The sequence below is a fragment of the Camelus ferus genome, chromosome 1 (assembly GCF_009834535.1).
Source record: "Camelus ferus isolate YT-003-E chromosome 1, BCGSAC_Cfer_1.0, whole genome shotgun sequence".
In the NCBI taxonomy this organism is placed as follows: domain Eukaryota; kingdom Metazoa; phylum Chordata; class Mammalia; order Artiodactyla; family Camelidae; genus Camelus; species Camelus ferus.
In genome coordinates this window covers 26,966,633-26,982,567 of record NC_045696.1, presented here as the reverse complement: position 1 = coordinate 26,982,567, position 15,935 = coordinate 26,966,633, and the positions used below count along the sequence as shown (strand labels likewise).

Sequence of the window (15,935 nt, the reverse complement as noted above, 5' to 3'; positions counted from 1 at the left end):
TATGCGTACGTATTTATGAGGTATCAGGTAGCACACTAAATCATTTTTATCTACTTCGTTCTTACCATAATTGATTCAGATAGTTACTATTTTTATGTCCATTGTACAATGGAGGGAACTTCGTGAACCTGAAGTTGTATTTGAACCCAGGTCTGTTTGATTTGCTCATTTTTAATGACTCTCCCATGAGTTCCCTTTTCTCTTAGAAACAGGATCCAAATCCCTATAAAGGCTTAGAGGGTCCTTTATAATCAGTACCCTGTTTTCTCTATGACTCAACAAGTGTCCCTTTCTTATTTTGCTATTTTTTAATTCTAAAAATTTGGTACAAATATATAAAGTAAACCCAGGTACATTTTTTTCCCTAAAAACATGGGTAAAAGAAGAATAAAAAATTTATGACAGTGTAGGAAGAATGATTTATTTTCAATCCTGTGATCATGCAAGAGACTTTAGAGGTCAAAGCATGAGCAGAAACATTTGTATGCTTAAAGTCATCTGCACAGTTGAGAAGGGGACAAAGACAGAGTGTCATCGGAAACCATTAAGGATCATTAATTCTTTTTTGGATGAGATAATGAGATCCTCTTAGGAATCTAAATGAATATGCATGAAACATTTTAGGTTAAGAAGGGAGCGTCATCTGTTTTGAAAAAGTTCTTACCCAAAATACAACCAAGATGAGTATAATTTTTTAATAATAAGAGGTTTCTAATTTTACATTCTAATTTTTAAGCTCATTCTTTAACACCAGGTAAATAGCGTATTTCAGTTCCATTCAAGCTTTTTTTTGGTTCATGATCACATTCCTTCTGTTTCAAAAAAAAAAATGATTTCTGTATTTCAGTATTGGAGCTTTTTAAAAAATCTGAACCACATATCCTCATCTCAAATAAGAACTTATAAGCAATTTCCAAAATAACAAGCATATATCTTATTTATAGTCCTTTGATTTTTTTCCATTTATTTACATTTACAGCTTTTTTAAAAAAAATTTTAACCAGGTAGAAATTGTTGAAGCATAGATAATTCACAAATTAGTGAATATGTTTTGAGGTCTAACCTATGCCAGGCACTTTGGCATAAGGAGATGATAGTCCAGTGCAGCAGATGGACATTGATCACATAATTAGAGTCCAAACTGATGAGTGCAGTAACGGGTCGTGTGCAGAGAGCTAGGGATACGCAAACCTCAGCTAAATCCAACTGCCAGCGTTTTTAACAAAGCTCTGCTCTTTCTATGAGTACAATAGTAAGCTGTTCAGGAGACTGACTAGCCAAAGCAGTTTGTTTTATTGAATTGAGAATTTTCTTTTCTTTTTAAACCTCAATTTGTTGAAAAAAATGCAAAGGAACTTGAAGATGAGCAACTGATTTAAGTCATTGCCTTACATGGTTTCATACTTTGGTCAGCCCAAATAACTTCCAGCCTATTATTTGACTTAAAAAACACCAGAAAGAAGGAATTCAAGCTTTAATGCTCAAATAATGATGCTTTATCCAACAATTGTGTGTGTTATGTGTGTGTAAAATAATGTATTTAATCCAAATATTTACTTTTATAGGAGTGCTATGTTACTGCAGTGGTATCTGAGAAGTGTTACTTTAAGTCACCATTGGTTTTGACCTTCTGCACATCCGTAAATGGTGTAATTTGTAAAAGGATTTTCCTTGTGATATATCCTCACAGGTTCTTTCTTAAGTCATCACATAGGCTTTGTCAACATAATTGTTATTGGCAATTATTCATTGTTCATGTGAGAAAATCAACATTTTCTTTTTTGGAAAATAATAGCCATTTGCTTCCGTATGTTTTGAATTGTTATCTTATGAAACTGGTCTTTCTTGGGGTTAGGGGCATTTGAAGGAGCCCTGTGAGAGAGTCAGAGAAGACTGACAGATGAACTGGGAAGACTCTTACTAGACTGGACTCAGCCCGTTTCTGCTCTTGTCAATGACCTGAGAGTTGTAGTCAGCCCTTACATTGTAAACAGCAATTCTGCAGGAAGTTCAAATGGAATAAAATGTGAAGAGATAGCATTTGGGCTGCCCTACAGGAATGAAATGATACAACTATGTTGGCTTCTGCTATCAGGACCCCATGACCTCTAAGAAAGCCTCTGATGTTAGCTTAGAACAATGAACAAAGAAGACCAACATGATCTAAGGGCAAAACTACTAATGATTGTGCTAAACAATGAACAGGTCAATGAGAATCAATAAAAGGAAGAAGTTTGTACTTCCAAAGAACCAGCATTAAAAAGTTTTTAGGAGTGATGGAGTTGGCTCTAGTAATAATGATAATAATAATTAAAACGCCATTTATTAGTTACTCATTATGTGCTAGTCCAAGTACTATGCTAAGAATTTTACACACATTATGTCATTTAATTCTCACAACAAACTTTTGTTGTAGTCACTGTTATTATTATTTTTAATTAATGGCCAGAAAACTGGTTGTAAGAGATTAAATAAATTGCTCAAGGTAATCCTCTTAATCAAGGTCAAAACTAGGTTTCAGATCCTGATGGATTCTAGAACCAAACCTATAGTTACTCACTATTGGACAATAAGAGTAGTTTGATTTAGAGTTTAGAGCCTAGGTATCAGCACCTTCATCAAACAGGAAACTCAAGAGCAAGGATTAAGCTTCCAGAAACCAAACCAGTAATTTTCAGCTGGGCTAGTTTTACTCTTCTCCCAGGAAGCATTTTGGGTTGCCACAACTGAGAGAGGGAGCTACAAGCATCTGGTGGGTAGAGGTTAGGGATGCTTCTATATACTCTACAACTTAGAGGACAGGAACTCTCAACAAATAATTATCTGGACCAAAATGTCAAAAGTGCTGAAATTCCTAAATCTTGGACTAAACTATTAGGGCAAATTACATAATTTGTGGGGCCTGGTACAAAATAAAAATGCAGGGTACCATGTCTAAAAAGCAGGGAAATGCTTTTTTTTTTTTTTTTTTTTTTGCCATCTCTTACTTTACCTGTCATGGTGGCTTTTATTTGCTAATGAAAGTCAAATTTCCTTGGCAGGATTAGTGGCTGAGCAACTACAGGTCTTTACTGATGTCCAGGGCTCCAACCTGCAACTGGGCACTGACTTCAACTCTCTCTTTGCCCACATCCAGGCTCCACCAAGGGAGAAGGATGGTGCAAGTCACTGGGCAGGGGGAGCTGGTGACAGAGAACCCATCTCAGGGAGGTAGAGAAGCAGCAGGAATCAGAATGTCAGTGAGTTAAGGCTCTAAGCCATCAGTACATGCTTCAGTTGTTCCACCAGACTTTACTAACAAAATATAAGTTAAAAAATGGAGTTATTAAGAATTTCAAGATGGTGACCACACAGCTTTATACCCTTAGCATGGGATCCCCTTCTGAGTGTGGGGCCATGTGTGACAGCATTGGTCCATCATCCAGGAGGTTGGCCTGGTAGACTGATAATGACAATTGGAAAGGATTAGGGAGGTGACTGCCTGGCTGGTGCAAGAATCTCAGAAGAGAAAGTTTAAAGGGCTAGATAGAAACTGCCTTTTTTTATTCAAAGGTTTAGAAACCACAGCAGGAGGCCAAAATTTGAGTGTCAAGTTTTGTCCCCTTTAGGAACATAAGAGTGTATCACCAGAAAGCAGTAGCGACTTAGAGTGACCAAAGATTAAAGAAGAGGAAACCAATAATGGAAGGCTAAACTGGAATATTGACAAGATAGCACAGAAGGGGGCAGTCCTTGGAATAGATCAAGCAACACATGGTGGGTCTAAGCAGGGACAATAGAGATTCAGAACATTTGGAGGCAGAAATGGGGATTCTTGGAAGCGCTAATCTGAAAGACATTGTAGGATGACTTCAATATATATTCTGGATACTGATAGTTTGAGGCTGAGTCAGGTGATTCCAGGATGCATTCTGAAACAAGAAAAGCAGAAAAGGGCAGAAGTTCCTGATTGCTTCGGCTTAATTTGGTGCTAGCAGACATAGAATGCATGTGTTAGCAAGTAGCATGTTGTGGTAGGCAGGATGATGGCCCTTCAAGATGCCCACACCCCATGACATTGTTACCTTACATGGCAAAAGGAGTATTGAAGATGTGTTTAAGGTTACAGACATTAAGATCAGGAGATGATCTTGAATTATCAAAATGTGCCCAAACTGATCACTTGAGTTCTTGAAAGATTCTCCCCTAGGGTCACCAGAAAGGAGCATAGCCCAGCCAACACCCTGATTCTAGCCCAATGAGACCATGTCAGATTGCTGCTCTACAGGACTGTAAGATAATAAATTTGTCTTGTTTTTAGCCATTGTGTTCGTGGCACTTTGTTACAGCAGTAAAATGTAACCAATACACATGTACTGAGCTTGCATAGTAGACTGAATACTGTAAGAAGACATGATGGAATCCTGGCAAATTAGAGCTGGGATGATCACTGAGATAATTGAACCTAATATCCTCACTTTAAAGAGAAGAAACCTGTTGTTTAAAGGAGTTAACTGACATGCCAAAGGTCACTCAATCTGATCTGTCAGCCAAATCCTCCTCCCCTTTCTACAGTACTACACAATTCTTAATAAAAGGTTTCATAGGCAGGGGGTGAGGGCAAATGAAAATAGATGTAGCACTCATATTATCAAGAGAAAAGCTGTAAGAGCCAGGGAGAGAATAAACAGAAATGAGAGGAAGAAATGAACCGGGAGAGAAGTAAATCTTTTTCGTTTGAAGACAAGTTCCAGTTAGAACTGAAAACACTTAAAGCACAACCTGCCAGGGGAAAAAAGATAAATCGGCCTCTAGAAGCAGAGGTAAAGCATGAAAAATGATCAGACGAGACGGGAGGGAGAAGCTCTCGCCCATGTCTCTGCACCATCTAAATCAGAGGAGCTTCGTTTCTGTAGTTGCTTCCAGAGTCAACTTCTCCTTGATAAACTAGGTGGTGAGTCCAAGAGGTGGCTGTGTATCTCATTAGTCCTGTGAAGGGCAACCAGGGAAGATGTACTTTCCCTCAGAGAAACAGTGCTGCCCTTGGAGAGTAATTCCACCTGAGTGGCTGACCTGAAAACAGACCTTTTCTTCTAATGCCAAGTCTCAGAAGAGAGCTGCCTTTCTCCCGACATTCTTTATGGGCCTTCTCTCGGTTAGAAATTAAAGAGAAATATGTCAGACACAGTCTAGGAACAAAGCATAAAACATGACTCTAATAGGTTACTAATAGTGGTAGTGCCATTGAAAATACCCAGAAAAGATCAAATTGTCATGATTTAAAAGGTCAGCGGAATCTTCAATCATGTAAGTCTTGCTCTGATTTGCTAACTAATTTCTTTTTTATGGGGAAGGACACACCTGTAAAGTCCAGTGGTAGACATTGTTTCAGTGCAGGTCCAGTTTGTATAGAGTGGCATTTGTAACCATGCAATTGGTTTTCCACATTTTTTGATTAAACAGCCACAGCATTGGTATGAATGTATAGCAAGAAGGAAAAATAATTTCTATCTTAGCTCATTTTAATTACACTTGGATAACAATTGCACCTGAAAAGCCAATTATGCCAAGCTTTTTAAATAGTGTTTGTCCTTGCATGTGTCTATCTGTCTGGCCTTCGTTTGGCCACCTCATTTGCCAAATTCCCCATGCCTTCCTTTTACTCTGTTCCACGGCTTCTCTATAAAATGTTCCTCCAGATTTCGCCCTCATCCCACCCAACTGCAGTAGCAGAAATCATGCAGCCTAAAACTTCTCATATAATTGCAGTGCCGCGTCTAGAAAACTCAGCATCATCTGCTCCAAGAACAAAAGCTTTCTTCTGAAGGGATTTCTCCCTCATTCTCCCAACACCAAACACCCCCATTTCCAGCCCCAAGCTGACAAATCTTTTTTTTTTATGTTCTTTTACTTTTAATTTTTTAATCGAAGTATAGTTGATTTATAATGTTGTGTTAGTTTCTGGTGTACAGCATAGTGATTCAGTTTTACATATATATACACACACTCTTTTTTAAAATTGAAGTATAGTCAGTGCACAATGTGTTAATTTCTGATGTACAGCATAATGTTTCCGTCATCCATGTACATACATATATTCCTTTTCATATTCTTTTTCATTATAGATTACTACCAGATATCAAATATAGTTCCCTGTGCTATACAGAAGAAATTTGTTGTTTATCTATTTTATGTATAGTAGTTAGTATCTGCGAATCTCGAACTCCCTTCCCACCCCCTTTCCCCTCTGGTAACCATAATATATACTCTTTTTCATGATAGGTTATTACAAGATATTGAATGTAGTTCCCTGTACTATAGCTGACAAATCTTGACATGGTGCTGTCAATTGTCAATCAGATGACAAATGAATCATTTATTCTCCATTACATTCTAAGAGTCAGATTTGATATATGAGTGAAACCCTTGGCCTTCATTCCTTTGCTCAGCTTCTCCCCAGATTTCCACCTAGTCCCTCCACCTTAAGGTTCCCTATGATATAAGTAGATATAGCAGAAGCTCTTATTCAGAGCTGGGTTTTTTGGTTCTTTTTGGTAGTTGATTTTGGGTCTCATGTATATTGTTGAACTAGATGAAGATATCTTGTATTATTATTACCCTTAATCAAAATAAGAGATTTTTGAAAAATTGTGGCTTTGTTTATGTATGCTAATTTAACCTCTGGGATTGTTTTAGGATAGTGTATTTAATGAAGGTTAAAAACTTGCTTAACTGTGTTTTCAAGGATTAAATTAATCTTACTTTCTAAATTTCCTTTCAATCTTATCCAGAAAGTGACTAAATCCATATTATTTAGTTATGGTGTTTATCTGACACCCTATCTTTGTCTTGGTATAAAGTAGAAATCAGAGTCTAAGGCATGTTTTAGGATCAGAGTCTAAGGCAAATCTCAAAAGGAGAAAGGCAATTTGAAGTTACATGAATCCCCCATTACTCCCCTCACCTTCAGAACCCTCTACGAGAGGATAATAACCCGCCCTTCCTAGCATCAGAGAATGATTTTTCTGTGGTTGCCCTCCCTGCTTTTTATATCTTTGAATATAGTCCTTGCCACAATTCAATGGTTAGTAATATTTTTATTTCAATTTTTAGGTTAGAAACCTGGGTATAGAGAGGTTAGGAAATTTACCTGTAAAAAAGTGGAATTATCTTTCAAATACATGTGCGTTGACTCGAAAGCCCTTGTACTTGACTCCTCTCCTATGCAGCCCAGAGTCATCCTTTAAAACCTAGAATCTTACTCTTAACACTGGTAGATATAACACATAAATTTTGTATCAGATACCAAAACAATATAAAGAGCCAAGAGTAAAGAGGCAAAAACAAGGTTATAAAAGAAAAGAAAGAAAATATAAGCCTTTATGGTTTAAAGACAAATTCAGCTTAGTTTTTCTTTCCCATTTGTTCGTATCTACTGATGAAAAAGCTACTAGGAAAAACCCTTGCTGCCACTGACCCCTGTGGGAAGGTCATTGTCTATGAGGTGCGTGCATTTTTCCCAGGTCATTGCAGACGTATTCTACAATTGGCAGGTGGCAAGGTCAGTTCAGGAACAAACTCTTTACTGTCTTCCTTTAACATTCTTTAAGATTCACTGTCAAATAGGGCTCTGCTTACTTACCGTGAATTTGGAAAAACTCACTTACTACACTTGTCTCAACAAAGCAAGCAAATGAATTAATAAAAACAAGAGAGAGAGGAGAGACTAGGTGATAAGTTATTTTAGCCCCTTATGATAGTTGATTTTATGTGTCAACTTGACTGGCCACAGGCTGCTTAGATTAAATATTACTTCTGGGTGTGTTTGTGAGGGTGTTTCCAAATGAGATTAGCATGTGAATCAGTGGACTTGGTGAAGTAGATTGCCCTCTCCAATTCTGGTGGCCATCATTCAGTCTGTTGAGGGTTAGAAAGGCACCGAAGGCAGGGGAAGGAGGAATTCATATCCTTTTTTTCCAGCCCTGCTATTTGATCTGAGACATTGCATCTTATTCTCTCCTGCCCTCAGACTGGGGCTTACACTATAGATGCCCCTAGTTCTCAGGTCTTCAGACTTGGACTGAATTACACCACTGGATGCATCTCCAGCTGCAAATGGCAGATGGTGCAACTTCTCAGCTTCCATAATTGCATGGCCAGTCCTCATGATCAATCAATCAGTCAGTGAGTAAATAACCTATTGGTTCTGTTTCTCTAGAGAACACTGACTAACACACCCCCTGAATGTAGGGACTCTGTCTGACTTCTCTTTATTTTCCCATTTTCTAGAATAGACCATTACATGTAAGTTAGGAGGGCTCAGTAACTATTGAACTCTAGCTGCCAATCTGTAGTAATACAGGTAGAGCAGAGAATTAGTAAAATTCTAAAAGCCCTTAAGTATGTTAAAGCAAAACTCTGTTTTTCTTGGGTTAACAGTAAAACCTTTTTTGCAACTTCTGAAGACTCTTAAGTTTGATAGAGAAGAGAGAGAAAAACTGATTGAAGTAGGGTGACAAGAAGAACCCAGTCTTTCAATAAAATTTCTACATAGAGATAGAGTTAAGTGCATTATTTTCTAAACTAGACTGTTCTTTCCCAAGTAAAGATCACATTATTGGATAAATATCCAAATTAACTAAACTCACATTTGGGAACAGGCTGCTGTTTTCTCTCAAGTTATTTGATGAAAGGGAACTGATCTGGTATGTAGCTACATTTACTTAAATGCATCTATAACTTAATGTGTTATAGAAAAACAGAGAACAGAACCAACAGGAGATATACATATATATGGAGAAAAATATATCAAATATGAGCTATAAGGACTATATTATTATTTCCTTAAATCACTATATAAGAAAACATGTATATATATATAGTAAAAGTATATATTATAAGGTAGTTCACATGACTATGGAAACTGAGAAATCCCCAAATCTGTAGTTGGTAAGCTGGAGACCCAAGAGAACCAACAGGGTAGTTCCAGTTTGAGTCCAAAGTCTTGAGAACCAGGAGAGCTGAGGTTCTAGTTTGAAAGCTGACAGGCTCAAGACCCAAGAAGAGGTGACATTTCAGTTCAAGACCAAAGAGAGAAAGAGATCAGTGTCCCAGCTCATGTAGTCTGGCAGGAGGAATCCCCTCCCTTGCAGGAGGGTCAGCCTTTTTGTTCCATTCAGGCCTTCAACAGATTCGATGAAGACCACTCATGTTGGGGAGGAGAGGAATCTTGATATTCTCAGGCTACTGATTCAGATATTAATCTCAGCTAAAACATCCTCACAGACACACTCAGAATAATGTTTGACCAAATGTCTGGGGCCCCTGTGGCCTGGTCGAGTTAACACATAAAATTAACCATCACAGTTTCTAATAGGAATGAAGGGTGGGGAAAGGTCTTTAGAGAGAAATTGATCATCAGGATATTCTGGCAAAAGCTCCTATTCAGAACTGTATAGTAGGCATGATTTGTGGGAGAGGGGAAAATATTTTTCTGAGGAAAATGCCCCTAAGTAACAATGGCTTCTTTTTATAACTTCAATTATTTATTAGTTTCCTTCAGGCTTCACATCTTTCTGGAAATCAGGAAGCCTGAACTATATAGATGTATTGATCCAGGACTCATCTTAGTGACTATATTTAACATTTCCTTTCACAAGGAACAAACAGTTTCTTTTTCTGCAGCATTTTGTGAAAAACCTGGCTAAACAACTGCTTCCTGTTTATAGATAGAAAGTACATTTAACATGAATTCAAAATGTCAGAGAGAAATGCTCTCAGTAAGGATTTTTCAACAAACTTGTACATTTCATGGATTTATATCATAGTTTTCCTTGTGCTTAAAAAGTAAGTATTTCTCTTGTAAATTCTTTTGTTCAAAAAATTAATATCACAGATTTATAATTCTTTAGGGGATAATTTTTTAATTTTTCTTTTGATAAGAAAAATGAGAAATTTCTGTATCAGTCCATCCTCAAATTATTAGACATGTGACTATGGTAAGGATTTAAGGTTAATCTTAATTTGGTCCTAGGTCAGTCTTGTTAGCACAGAGACTCTTTGAGGAACAAAAGCTGTCATTTTAATCCATATCGGATACTGGACCATACACTTTACTTGTGATGGTGGCCAAGGGAGGAAATGTTACCTTCTCAGAGATCACACAGTTAGAAAGTGGCAAAGTCAGCAACTGCAGCCCAACCACTAGATAACTCTTCCTACCAGTCCTCACATTCTAACTGATTACTCCAAGATGAACTTGGCATTTCGAGGGGGTCTCTGACCAGCCTCCAATCTAACCAAAGTTGTGGTCCAAGTATCTCATTTAGAGATGGTTTGCCTTTTCACACAATCCAATATCCCAGAAAACTTGCTGTGCAAGAACAGGGGCTGGGACACAGGATTTTCAATTAGGAATTTGCTGACAATTAGGTTGAGAGAGACAGATTCTGAGTCTAATGAGCAGAGGGCTGAATGATTTGCATGGTAGTCAGTACAGTCGGACCACAGCACAGTACATAAAATTATATCTACAAAATTTTTTAATCATATATTTAAATTGACTGAATTCTTCTGTACTCATTTTCTCATATTTGAGGTATCTGTGTATTAGATATTTAAGTATACGTATGATAGCTGTGGAAATGACAAATTTTGTACATCTGCTAGGCTGTGTACTGCAAGTCTGGTGCATCTAATCCATTGGTCATATGGATTAAAAAAATTGTCTCTCCTTGAGAAAATTGTCTCCCTTGGGTGTATACATTCATTTTATAATGAAGTACAGTCAATTTATTGAAAACTATTGAACTGGTTGTTGTCTGTTCAGGAATTTCTTAATTCTAACAATGGCAAGGTAAAATAAAATCAGTAGGTAATATCATGAGGAATGTCATCCTTTATGATTTGAAAATCAAATTTACTTTCACCCACTGCAAATAATCCCATCGCTTGTGTCATTAAATAATCTTCATTCTGTATCACTATGTTATACTTACGGGAGAAACATTGAAGGAAAACCTTGAACATATGTTGATATTTTCATCAGTCATCCATCACCATAATGAGTAACCAAAGCCCCTTTGAAAATAATATATCTAGCATTGCATAGATTCCCAAGCACTGGCTTCTTGAGTAACACACATTGAGAGACATTAATATGAATGTTATGCTAATTTGTCTGCCTTTGACCTAGAGTTTATTTAAAATCCTAGAGGATTTTCAAGAGGCTATTGCTTTATTAAATTAACTCACAGAGCAAAGCTAACTTCAGCCTCTTATTTTATTAGGACAAATTAATCTAAAACATTATTTGAAGAAAGAGTCAACACAAGATCTTTAAGAAGTGTAGTTCAATTTAAGTTTTAGTTGAAATCTGCAGTGGTGGTTTAAAACTAGAGTCAAGCATTCTTGAATTTAGTTCACAACTTTACTACTTACTATCTGTATGTTTTTAGGTATATTATTTACAATATTTTAGTGTAGCCAACAGTAAATTTCAGTAAAGGGTAATTAATATTTATCTCACTGATTGTTATAAAGATTAAATATAATAATTATATAAAGATTTAAGAATAGTCTCTGGCACATAGTAAGCACTAAATATACAGTTATTATTAAATGTCTCTTAATTATTATTTTCAGAACCTTAATTCATAACAGGAATTTTGTAGAACAAAATACAAACTATTACTCAACTCAGAAATTTTCCTCTGAGGGCAATCATAATGCTTCAGCAATCTGATGATATGGTTTCTTTTTGAAATTCTTTAAATATGAAAGTATTAAATATAAAATTCAAAATATGAGAATTTTAAAATAAATGTGTATGGTAGCATTTCACTGAAGGATTACCACAATAAATCCGGTAGACAAGATGACATTTCTAACTTCACGGTCCTGTTACAGATGGAAATGTATAGAATATGACAAGCATCCCAAATCAAGGGGTAGCAAGTGATAAGTGATAAAAAATTTGAGAAGGAAGTCATTATGGACTTGTTAGTTAGTTAGATAAGTGGGGGCACTGGGCAGATAGGTGAAGGAGAGGAAGGATATCCAGAAGATGGTGTTATGCCTGCCTCCAGCATGAAGGGACATTAATTCTTCTAAATGAGTGCCAGCAAGAAACTGGTTAAAACCCAACAGCCATGACTGCATGGTAGCAAAAAGTACTTAACCTGACACGACCCAGTGTTCATTGTACTATATAATTAACATTGAAGTTTAGCCACCCCCACCATGGAGTTTTCTTTGTACACCATGAGTAAGGACATGTGCAAAGGGGCCAACATGACTAAGTACGCCAGGGACAAGAGCTGTCAATCAATCAAGAGACCACCTCTAAGTGAAGGTATAAGAGAAAGGGGAGACAAAACCCACCATGATTCCTCCTTGAATCAGCCCATTTCCCACTCTTGGAGGTATACTTTATTTTTCCCTAAATAAATCTTTTAAAATCTTTTTGCTACACAGTGCTTTCCATCTCCCATGTGTAAATCTTATCTTTTGGGTAAGACAGGAATCATTTTTTTTCCCATTTCCTTTTTGGGTAACAAACTCATGGAAATAGTAAATCTTAAACTTAAGTTTTAAGAAAGAGTACAATTTAAATCCATAGATTTCATAGAAATTTATAAAATTTAGATTTATAAGTGTATGGTTAACTATGAGTAAGAAATTCAAAGATAAATATTTCATGATGTATTTGGGAAACAAAAAATGGACTTTTTATTTAGAATGGAATTCTTATAGGAAGGAAGAGGTTGAACATTTTTAGAAATTCTTGAATAGTAGGAAAGGAATATAACTTGACATATAACTTATCAGTTAGCTAAAATATTCAAATTAAAATATAAATCTAATGAATCAATGGGAAAATTGCAAAAATATATGTTTAAGTATCCCCCTTAATGTCTTTTTAAAAACTGCTCTGTCATCTATTTGACACTATTTAAATAAGTCATACTGTGTTAACTGGTGATCCAGATATCAGCTCCCTTCTCCACTCCACACACATATATGTGGCCATCATTTTTTTTCCACCCCTCACAGATCCCTTTTCCAGTTTCCATAACAAATTAATCATATAAAGCTCATCATGCTGTTTTTACTTTTACCTCACATAGCCTATGGCTCATTGAAAAATTCCATTAGACGTGTCTCTTTCTTCTCTGTCCCACTTCCACACTGGAGGGCAGATCTTCTCTGTGTACTACACCCTTCCCAAAACACACACACACGCACGCACACACACACACACACACACACACACACCCCTACCTGAGCTCTGCTAGCTCCTTCCTCTGTGCTTCTGGCCTTTTTCACTCTTCACCCCTCAGGTACATCCATATTCTCCTCCCTCCTCAGGGAGGGGAGATGTCCCTTTCCTTTGGACTTCGGGTTGCCAGCCTAACACCCAGGATACCACCGTCCATCTTACCGTGGGGTTATCATGGCATTTTCTTAGCAGAGGAACCCTTCTCTCTCCTAGAATTCTTGTGCTGGTTACAAAAAAGGACAAAAATTCTTCATGAATTATGTTGTAAAAACAAATACCCAATTGTTATTAAAGATGGCTAAGTAACTAGGGAAAGTTTTATCACAAATTAAATGAAAAACAGTTACAGAATAATACATATCTATAATAGGCTTCCTTTTCAGCAGAAAATATACTCATAAAAATATCTGACAGCATTTATAGCAAATAGTTAATTGTGGTATCATCTTGAGAATAATACGAAGGGAATTTCTCTTGCAACTCATTCACTTCTGAATTCTGTGAAAATTTTTAATATTCATGTGTTAATTTTATGAGACAAAATAATGTTTTCATTTGAAATATAAATCAGGTTACATACATTGATTTTGAGGGAGTGATTAGATTTATTTATTTATTTAATGGCAGTACTGGGGCTTAAACCCAGGACCTTGTGCATGCCACGCACGCACTCTACCACTGAGCTATACCCTCCCCTTATGATTTAAAATGAATTTTAGAGTTCAAATATGGTATGTACTTTTATTTTGAGCAATTATAAAGGCACTGCTATTTTATTGTGTATATAATAAATATTAGTCTCTGTATTAGATACTCAAGATACACATTTGCATTTTGTTTTCTCTCCACCCTAAAAATAAGTATTCTTTCCCCATTTTATTGATAAAGAAAGAGACACAGAGCATTTAAGTAACTTGTTCAAAGTCACACAGCTAGTAAACAGTAAAAGCAGAATTCAAGTTTTTGTTACTGTTGTTCAGTATTATATGCACCTGTTCTTTAAAAAGAAAATTTACTCAACTAGAAATGAAAGATATGTTTTGATGGATTTGGTAGTTAAGCAGTATTTATTGTTTACATTGCAGAAAATAGAAAGGCTGAAGAAGGTAGTAATCAACTTAAGGAGTTTTAAGATTTTGGGTAAGTTATATGGCATCTGGTTTTTTCAGTTCATTTTGGCTCTTGATTGTGTCACATGGAAATCTCATCTTGCTGTATATGCTCTTGGATCAGCCGAGAGGGAATTACTACAATGAAATGTTACAGTAGTTTTCTAATGTACTGATTCCACATAAACCCAATGGACTGTGTTAAGAATCCATGAAGAGTTCATTGGCATTATCAGGATCTGCTGTGCTGCACATAGTGCCTGTATGGTATCCTTATCAACACTGAAAGAGTTGTTGCTAAAGTGGGAGTGTTGAGTGTATGAGAAAGCAGAACTTTCCATCATATTATTTGGAAGAAATTTGACCCTCTGATCTGTAGGTTTGTCATTTATTTAAGTGTTACATTTGAAAGATCATTAAGGAACTAAAGATAAAGAATTTTTTTTTTTTAAATGAAGTTAACACATCCCCCCAGCCAGCCTGGAGTTTAATACTGGAATTCAGACCAAATGGGAATGTGAAGGCAGAACACAGTCATATCACCTGGGTCAAAAAGGTATTTAGTTTACTAAATATCCATTGGGTAACTAATAGGTGCCAAGCACTGAGTCAGCTGCTAGGGATACAAAAATCAATGTGGTATGATTTTCCTTCTCAAGGAGATTATTGTTTCAAAGGGAAACTGATTAACAATTACAACATACTTGTTATAATAAAAATTATATCTGAGAGGCAAGAGTTGTTCTACTGAGACATAAGACCTGATTTGCAACCTGGGCATTATTCTATAAACAAATCAGACTAACCCTTGGAGCAGAAATACTCCCCTGGAAGAGGAGTCTTGAAGAAGCTTAACTCATTAGGGGAAATCTGCAGAAGTGGTTAAGAGAAGTGATAAGAATGAAGTTAGCTGGGAACAAATTCATGAAAGACCTTTGAAGACCATGCAAAAATGTTAAAATTATGACTGAAATGAACCTGCTTCCCTCTTTTGTAAAACCATCACTACTATTTACCTAGATGATCAGGGGAAAGAAAAGTGAGGATCATTTTTGTTCTCACCCCAAATAGTCCATTTACTGATTGCCAAGTTCTGTCGATTCTACCTTTAACATGTTTTTAAGATTTTTCCCAGTCTTCATTGTTAAACTCTTAGTTTGAGACATTATTATCTTCTGTGAGATAAAATAAAACTTTCCTAATAGTTCTCCATTCCTCTCCAACTTCGGGTCTTTGTGATCTGAGTTTACATGATGAAGGAAAGGAACCAGCAAAGAGAAAGAGAAGTGGGATAGGAAAGAAGAAAAAGTGAAATAGCAAGATTCCCGTGCAAACAGGAAGACATGGAATATAGAACAGAGATGAGCAAGTATGTCTGTTACAAAAGAAGCACCCTGTTCTTGGTAATGGCTGGAAAACAGTAAGAATGAGTTCAGAGGTGCGGTCAGGTCACTATAACCTGACATACATGTTCCTAAAAGTCACTAGCTCTATTAGTCAGGATTCTCCAGAGAAACAGAGCCAATAGCATTTATCTATCTGTCTTTCTGTCTCTCTTCTCTCTAGGT

General features: G+C 36.5%; 1 long non-coding RNA gene across 1 annotated transcript in view; it reads left to right on the top strand.

Annotated features, from left to right (window-relative positions):
* The window catches only part of LOC116666518, a 230,352-nt gene extending 215,954 nt beyond the window's left edge, over positions 1-14,398 (top strand). The window contains exon 3 of the long non-coding RNA XR_004323426.1: positions 14,344-14,398. This is a non-coding gene — a long non-coding RNA (uncharacterized LOC116666518). The remainder of the gene's footprint in view (positions 1-14,343) is intronic.
* Positions 14,399-15,935: the final 1,537 nt, after the last annotated feature.